This window comes from Castor canadensis, chromosome 10 (genome assembly GCF_047511655.1).
Source record: "Castor canadensis chromosome 10, mCasCan1.hap1v2, whole genome shotgun sequence".
Lineage (NCBI taxonomy): Eukaryota > Metazoa > Chordata > Mammalia > Rodentia > Castoridae > Castor > Castor canadensis.
This window is the reverse complement of record NC_133395.1, coordinates 7,393,053-7,402,181: the sequence shown is the minus strand read 5'-3', so window position 1 is coordinate 7,402,181 and position 9,129 is coordinate 7,393,053. Positions and strand designations below refer to the sequence as shown.

The 9,129-nt window shown below is 36.0% G+C and overlaps 1 long non-coding RNA gene across 5 annotated transcripts; it reads left to right on the top strand.

Moving 5' to 3' along the window:
* Positions 1-227: 227 nt before the first annotated feature.
* Positions 228-8,636, top strand: LOC141411426 (uncharacterized). 5 transcript variants are annotated; one of them, XR_012436151.1, is made up of 3 exons: positions 228-365; positions 1,027-1,278; positions 1,358-8,636. It is a non-coding gene; the product is annotated as an uncharacterized lncRNA (long non-coding RNA). The 5 variants fall into 5 exon arrangements; XR_012436153.1 differs by having other exon boundaries at positions 998-1,278; XR_012436152.1 differs by lacking the exon at positions 228-365 and adding an exon at positions 373-624 and having other exon boundaries at positions 1,159-1,278.
* Positions 8,637-9,129: the final 493 nt, after the last annotated feature.

Here is a 9,129-nt window from a genome sequence, read left to right as displayed (position 1 = left end):
AGAAAAGGAGGATTAGTGTAGAGATTAGTAACACAGGATATTTTAAATGTCTGAACTATTGCAATTCAAATTATAAGCAGATACATGGCCCTGTTGTGCTTGGCCAAGTCACTGTGTGAGATGACACTTCAGGGACATAGTTTCCTTTCCTCGTCAGCTGGGTGTGTGCTTAGTGCGGGCGATATAAGTACTGGGATATCAGGTGTTGGTTTCAGTGGGGGTGTAGGTGCGGCAATTTAGGAGTCCTCAAACCTATCTTATTCACCTCACCCATGAACACAAAGGTTTTTTAGTAAAGACCCATGATTAATAAGCAGCTGACAAAAAGCAGTCTCCAAAGTGGGAGTGAGAAAGGCTGTGGCCAAGTAAGTCTATAAAAGTCTAAGTTTGAACTATCTTCTGAGCCAATGGATTCCTGTTTCTGTAATAATTTCTGAGCATTGTCCTTCATGGACTTGGCATGTGATTATCCTGATCCACAATTTCAGCACGGGAGAGGAGGCAGAGTCTGTAGACGGAAGTAAGGAGGAAAAGAGAAAGGTAGAGGCTGCAATTTTATCTAGCCTGCTCCAGGGAGTGAGACCCTGTGGCCTACAAATGCCCTCCGGAGGGAATCCTGGAAAAGTAAGGAGAAAATACTACAGAAGTAATGAAAAAGTAGATATATTGACCTAGCCTTTTGACATATATGGACTGTGATTAGTAGCTCATCAAATGCCACTTTGTTGGGGAAAAATGCAAAAGGAAATGAAAGATAATATTCTCTAAACCCTAGTTGTCTTAGACAGCCAGGATTTAAAAGCATTCTTAGAAAACGATACAGATAGAAATTTGGAATATGAGCCTATAGAAAGTGGAACTGGAACAAGAAAGACTAGACTCCAAAAGTATTTTTGCATTATTCATATATACACATTTCTATATTAAAAATACCAAGGACAACCTACTGATTTTGACATATGCTGTTTGTGTTCTTTCATCCTAAAAAATTTAAAAGGTATCACCACCATTATGCACTCTTTTCAGGATTAGAGGAAAGAGAAAATAATGTTTCATGTAATCAGGAAGCCAAAAGGAAAATCACAGAAAAGGACAATTGCAAGTCAAGGTAAGAGGTTGGTAACCTTTGCCCTCAGAGGTGCTAACTCTTTGTTGCAGGCAAAATTCTGAAGATGTCTCCAAGAGTCTAGTCCTGAGGATTGAGTCAAAACTAACCTAAATACATCTGTGAAGGGATTTTGCAGATATAATTGATGTCCCAAGAGAGTTAACCTCAAGGTATGAAGAATTCTTAAGTGAGAATTACCCTATAAGGTGAGCCCTTTACAAGCAGCTTTTTTCATTCTTATTTTCCAAGGTCAAAGATTCCAAGAGTGAGAGAGATTTATTGTAAGAGACCTGCCTGTTGGTGTGATGGGAAGCCCACATGACAGAGAAGGAGCTGGGTGTATCTCTGGGAGGGAGAGCAAGAGAATGCCTGCAGTAGCAGGGTACCTATAATCACAGTCCTGGATCTCCAAGCAATCCAGCTCCCCCGGAACAGCAAAGAGCCTAGAAGACGCTAGCTCCCAGTGAGAGCAATGGCCAGTGAAGCCAGACTTCAGCTTCCTGAGACCCTGAGCAGGGGTACAGCCACCTCAGCCCACACATCTGACCTATAGAACTTTAAGATCTTAAATAAGTGAGTGTTGTTTTAAGACACTGGTGGAATGTTTGTCATAAGAGGAATAGAAAGGGGAAATACTTTCATTATGGAAACTGAGGAAAGAGGACAAAGGAAAAAAGAGGCAGGGATAGACAAGGGAGTACAAGTCTTAGTCCTCTGCAAAAGAAACCTGCTTTGTTTCCTCCCGAATTTCCTTGTATGGGCAGCTCAAGTTCAAATCCACAGAACCCCTGAAATCGCCATCGTCATTCAGAACCTCTGTTAAAAGTTTGTGTTAGATGAGGCCCCATTACACAATGAAAGGGCAACAGTTATCCCTAAGTTGACATTTTAAAGAAGCTTTCTTTTATTAGGGTTCCTGTTGATTATATATTGCAATTTACAAAGGGAATGCTGTCTTGTGAAATTTCACCATCATATTTTTAAACAGTATATATTGCAGTGTCCAAATAGTTGAACTATGGAACATAAACTGCTGGCAGATTGGAAATTCCCCTTAGTGTGTATGGGTGTTTGTGTGTATTTCTGAAATTGCTTTTCTTTTTATTTGCTGACTTTTGTACTTTAGATGGAGTCATAAGAAGAGCTTTAAGTGTGTTGAGTATCAGGGGATAAACAAATAACTCTGTCAGGCTTTTTGTTTAACATTGGGGATCAGGAAAAGAATTTTTAGAGTAAGAACTGCACAGTGCCTTCCAAAGAAAACCTTACAGTTTTGCCCCACCTCTATGAAGTAAATAAATAATCCCATTATTGCAATAACGAAAACAAGGTAGGGAGTTTCCCAAAGACAAATAAAACTAAACTTTATCATAGCATCTTCCTGCTATGATCCACAGCTCCACATTTGCCAAATGTCACCAGGGCATACCTAACACCTTTGGTGTGCATGAGAGTGTCCCACAAAACAGCTTCTCTTTTTTTGCCCCCGGACACTGTTTATGCCCACATTTTATTTTTCCAGCCTCTAACATGAATCCAGTCATTGTAAAGTAAATTAGAAAGAGAGCTTCTTGTTATTTTTTCTTGTCAATAGTATATCTGTGTTGGCAGAGACTCTAAAGTTGAAACACTTCTGGGAGCAGCAGGAACCTAACTTAAAAATTACGTGGAAAAGTGGATGAAGTAGAAAGCCGCTGTGTGAGCTCCCTGCCTGCCGAGCACTTTAGATTTCTCCTTCTATTTATTTTATGAACTAAAAATACTCAGGACAGATCAACTAAGACTGCAAATAAAGAAGTAGGCATGGGGGAAATGCAACCAGGTTTTGAAAAACATTCATGTTAAAAAGAAAAGGAAGATTCAGGACCATCTTAACCAACAGTTCAGTAGGTTCTCTGGTTATCATTAGTGTGGTATACTGTGAATTTTTATATGCATACTTGTAAATCAGTTGTGGAGCTAATTCTTGTAGACAAGTAAAGCAATTTCAGATGCCTTTTCCCACAAAACCTTTTTCTTTTTTGCTACTTACTTTTAAAGATCTTCAGCAAGGCCTGTACAAATTATTCTGAATATATGTAAATCTATTGTAAGAGATAAACTTAATTAGCTACAAGGGTCTCTCTCTATTTATCAACTTCTAGCTTAACCCCATTAATCTCAAAGCCTTATAAATATTTAATTCCTCATACTCAGAAAAATGGATTCATCCTAACACAAAACAAGACAAAAAACAAAGGCAATCATTTGCAAAAACTCCGAGTCTTATTTCTTCAGGAACTAGTTTATGGGAACTTTAACTGGTAAAGAAAGTGATTGGGATCTGTGTGGGTATTTTCGGAATTGGTAAAACCAACTTTTTGGGGAGATGGTTAGATTTGTTGCTGCTCTGTAACAACTGGATACTCAATGATTTCAAACAATCTCTTGGTAATTTAGAGGTCTTCCATTTTTAATATCATATTAAATAGATTCTTAGATTTGTGTGGAAAATTCCACCAAAATTTGACCTAGTGGATGCATATTTTACAAAGAAATCAGTACATTTTATTACTGAAACCCAAGGTAGGCGGTAGATATAATTTCTTCTAATGCCTAACTGACTCCCACATAGTAGCTCTTGATGAAAAAAGTAACTCAACCTACAGATGAACTGTTCTTTTTCATTTTGTCATCAAGCTTGAATACAGATGCCTTGAATTTGATTAAAGTTCTGTAAACATGTGGGTAATACTATGCTGTGTTAAAAAAAATCTTTATATCATTTCTTGACCTCAAGAAGTAGGAGGAATTTAAATTTTCACTTAATGTACTCTAAAAAGCATTATAGTTATATTTATTTGGAATTACAATCAAATGATCTGAGTGTGGTTAGAACAGCCATTTGTTAATTGCTCTCTCTGTGGACTATTATACAATACATTACATGTCTCATTTGTCACCTTCCTTCTTAACAATGATAACCTGCTGTCACTATTTAGGAAGTCATAAAGAAGAATCAACATAGAGCTGCTAAATAAATAAATTAAAATTTAAAAACCAGTGACAGTACATTTACATTAGAAATATGTAAGATGTTACCAGTTTCACAGGAATTGTTGACTGCTTTTCCATCTGGGGATCCTTCAGAAGTACCCACGTGATGATTTTGGTTCCTAAAAGCAAAAATGACCAGACAAGAACATAACATCTGTTTTCTCTGGTAGAAACTTAACTGTTAATGTTTTATTTCCCTGTTTCACGAGAAGTTTGTTTTTAAATGAATATATGTTCTTTCCTTTCTATACCATTTTCAGTGCTAACTAGTATCTCTAGGTGTCTTTCCAGTTTCTCTACTAAGATGGCTCCCTCCTCAAACTTACTTCTGTATGAGGTTATCCATAGCAATACTTATCTTTGTTCTTTTAGGACTCATGTTTAGGGTTACTGCGCCAATAAATTGGCGTAAATATAGTTTACACGCTTACTAAGTTATGATATTTCCAAATGTATTCATAGTTGGGCAAATGAAAATATTTTTAATTTTTTTCTGGAATTACAAAAATTTACCTAAAAGGAATCTGAAACCTGAATTTTTTAGAGACATAGTAGATTAAGATTTGACTATGTAGACTACTTAGTTAATACTTATTTTTTTCTGCAAAAACCTCTGCCTTATATTAAAAGAGGTTCCAAGTTCTGACTCAGTCTTGCCATAGGTTGCTAACTGCAGATAAAGGTACCCTTGACCGGGAGCCCAGCATTATGTCAGCTCTTCCCTGTGGCGATCTGCAAGAAACCACATTTAGCAAGTTTAGGACTTGGTTCAAGATTTCTGTTCCATAGATACTGGATTAATTTGGTGACTTTGTATTTTCCATGTCAATGTGCCCAAGCCTGTGGTTTTACCTTAGCAAGAGAATAAACATCTGGACCTTTTATTTCCACAATGAAAGATATCCAGGTGAGCAGGTAAGAGGTGCACTGTGTATTGTGAAATGAAAATCTCATTCTATGTGAAAGGACAATGGAATCTTATAAATTTTGAGTGAAGTAGTCAATGAAATATAAAAATAGGAAACAGCAAAATAATATGGTTATTCCAATTACTTGTTATGTTGAAACATGAAAATCTCATAAGTAACTGTCAATTGGTTAGCAGTATTTTGCTAATTATTATAGATCTACAAAGGTTGATTTTTGTAATTGTTGAGTTTATCAATAAACTATCCTATCATCTTTACTTTGTGCTTTACATCATCATTTTTTATACTACTTGCTGAAATCTTAGAGTTAATGGAATTTTAGTGGTTTTACCAACTTTTCCAAGTAATCTTTTTACATATACCATTCTACATGAAATATTTTTATGTCGTGACTGAGATTATGCTTATTTCAAACCAGTCTTGAAACTGTTTATTCAAGGAAAACATTCTTATTATCTTTTACTTAAATGGCACTTTTCTAATTATTTGTGGTCAATTTTACTTTATACACATAAAATGTCTGTTGCTTTGAGTAAATGTAAACAATTTAATTGATACCGTATCAAAAATTATTTGCTTAGTTATAAATGCTCCAGAGCAATGATAATATATTGCTATATAATGGTAGAATATCTCTGGAGACTCTTGAAGCACTCCAGAATATTAAATAAGAACTTGTTCTCATTTTATCATCTTATATGATGTTTATGACTGCTTTTTCAACAGCTTACACAAGTAATGATTAATATATGAATTACAATGATTTATTTACATAATAAGGATGTTAAAGTCTCAAAATAAATAAATAAATAAGAACTCAATTGAAACATTTTCTCACCTCAGTAGGAATCTACTCTTCCCTTTTTCTGAAAGCCTTTTCACATCTAAATATGTGAAAATGTTTCTTCCACTTCTCACATCTAAATATGACTCATCCTTCCCCAGCACAAAGAATTTAATTTCCTCCTTTCCCCACAGAAATACTCATTTCTTCCACCTGTCCAACAGGCACAATCCTGGTCACATCTTGCTGAGAACATTGGGCACTTTTAACCATTCTCTTCCAGTAGGCTGGAGTCACCAGGCTGAGAGAGACCTACCTAATGCTCTTCACCAGCTGTTGATACTTTCCACTTAGGAGCATTGCTGAACATGGTACTTCTGGGAGTAACTTGCAACGCTTTTATTCCCCATCCTAGAAAGTTATTTGATGTCCTGCTGTGCTGTGGGATTACCCTTTCACAGTACTTTCAGTCTCATCCCATTCTTGTGCTGGACTCTAAAGATGGGGATAGTAAGCTGTATCTCACTCACTGACCAGTATTGGGACCTAGTCACATAATTTCCCTTCCTGCCTGTTTTATCTTCCTTTGAGCATCTTCACTTGGCCATTTGCTCTCAAAACAAGTTGTTCTTTTGCAAAAACCCCAGATTAATTATACTCCATGGAAACAGCCAACATTAACACCCAGGGACAGTTGAACCCAGAAACCTCACTGACTTAGACAAATAGAAAGTTATTTCTCTTTCATGTCATATCTAATCGGAATGAGGGCAGTGAGTGGTGTGGAGACAGGGGGTGTCTACACCTTTGTGAGGGAATTCCTGTCTTCTTTAACACGACTTTCTACATTTGCCCCAGGCTTTGACATCCACTCTGCCCCATAGGATAGAGATAAACAGGTTGGGGAGATTGCAAAAGTATCTTTATGGGCTGGACTTTGATGTCAGTAATATCAGATACATGGCCATGCCTAGGAGGATGAGGAAATCAGTACAGTGAGAAACTGAGCAAATTCAAACACAAATATCTGTCACATCAAAAATACTTTTATTGCCTTTGTCTTTGAGTCTTGGTGCCTACTGAGATGCTTGTTTCCATATGAAAACAAAAGAAATGAAAACAGAACAAAAAACGAATATTCACAACAGTTATTTCTTCTCTTCTGAGAGACACATGGAAAGAAAGTTTCTTTATAATCTTAAAAGAGTAAAAAAGAGTGGCAAGGAGAAATGACAAGTCAAATTTTGTTAGTATTGTAAAATATCATCCCATATATGTGCATATATGTAACTTTTTGGTGACTTTCATTGAGATTAAGTATTTTACTGCATTTCTTACTTTCAAACATGTGCTGGCATTGCTCCAAGGACTGCACATTAACTATTTGATTTAATCCTCCATAGTCAATAGGAAATTAGCACAATTATAACTTTCATTTTTCAGAGTGATTGAAATGCTGTGCTCAAGGTCCAAGGAGCTCAGTTTTGTTTCCTTGAGATGATTGTCTGTGGCAGAGCTCTTCACATAAGTGAATCTTGTTTATAGAATTGGGACATTGTATAATTTTAGCACAAACAAAACTCATATTTTATATTCTCTAAAGAATGGAGCTTAAAAGGTTCATTCAGAGAGATCTGGAGTAAATTTTTCAGTAGTCAATATTTTTCCTAATAATGTTATTTTTCTCATAAATTAAGCAAATGTTTATTTTAAAGTACCTAGTTGTGATTTAACTATACAAATAGAAGTGTCATTAATTGTGGCATTTTCCACAGGGCTACCAATAACTAAGTTTGCAAGATGACAATAAATAAAATATATGAAAATAATGAAAAAACAACAGAAGAAAACATAGGATACAAACTCAAATTTGTCTTTCCATCTTATTTGTATCTTTTCCTTGACAAGAATTTACATAATCAGAAAACTAATGGTGAATGAGGTGGAACTGAAGTAGATAGGACAGAAAGGAAAAGCTAGATTAGCGTAAGTCTCCGAGGAGAAGGCCTTTGAGGAAACTGTAGAGGAAAACTCAGAGATGAGAAGACATGGAAATCAGAATTAGAGTGAGAGTTCAAACTGTGAAATGCTCCGAAGTTACTTCAGACCTCAGGGGAAAGGGTTCATGATGAAAACTGTAGGACTAAGACCAGAAAAGAGGAATGGGAGAAAGTATGAAGGTTGTGTAAGAGTAGTTGAGATGCATGTTAGGTAAATTTCATTAACATATGAAATGATTACAGATAAAATATGTAATCTCACCCAGTGCTTTAAATGAAATATGTGCTGACTCAGGATTGTTGTGAAAATGAACTGGGCTGATACACATAAAAATGTTTTCTAAACATTGATGTTTTTATTACAAAAACTTCATCAACTTTGACTTGGGCACTGAATCTGATCTGTCTACCAAAAATAGTCTGATCTGTATTTGTTTATGAACTTTTTGCTCAAATTCACCACCATTTACAAAGGTAATTAGGGATCTATGTAAGAAACAGTTGGTGCTGAAGCAGAGAGAGTTTGAGCAATAAATTGAAAAAAAATTCTGTTCACTTATTATCTGTCTAGAATGTACCTCTTTTGAAATCTGAATTTCTACTGTCAGTCAAACATTGAAGCCAGGCTTAGCCCTCCCTTCCTCCTAACTTCCACAGGGCTCTTCTGTGTTATTTAACATTTGTATAGAGACTTCAAGATTCTGAGTATGCAGGTACAACCTTTAGGCTTCAATCTTGTATTTCAAGATATTTAATCCAGTTTTAAAATGACTTTGATTGGAATCTCTTTCATTGCAGATCTTCTGGCAAATTTTTCATTTGTTTTTGTTTTCCTCCTTTGGAATGAAATTTCCATGAATTTAAAGATGCATCAGTTACATTTGCTGATATATCTCGAGTGTGCAAGACTTTGTCTAACACATGCTGGACACAAAAACAGAAAAGATGGTGAGTGAGTACTTGTCAGGGCCTAATATGTTCTGCTCTCATTACCTGTAGTAGCTACCCAAAATCCCAATATCACACATCTATATTCCTGGATGGACTAGGAATAAGCATCTGATACAAGAGTAGTTTGGATTCACTCATCTAATCTATCATAAGAAACAGAGAAACTGAATATCTGTCAATCAGCCAATGATGAATGTGGAACTTGGAATCCCATGGGATTTTAGAGAGATGGTGTGTTTCTGGGAACCCTGTTGAGCTAGATGATTCAGCTAGTACATCAGAGAAGAACAATGGGACAGTTATATGGTGAGGAACAGAAAA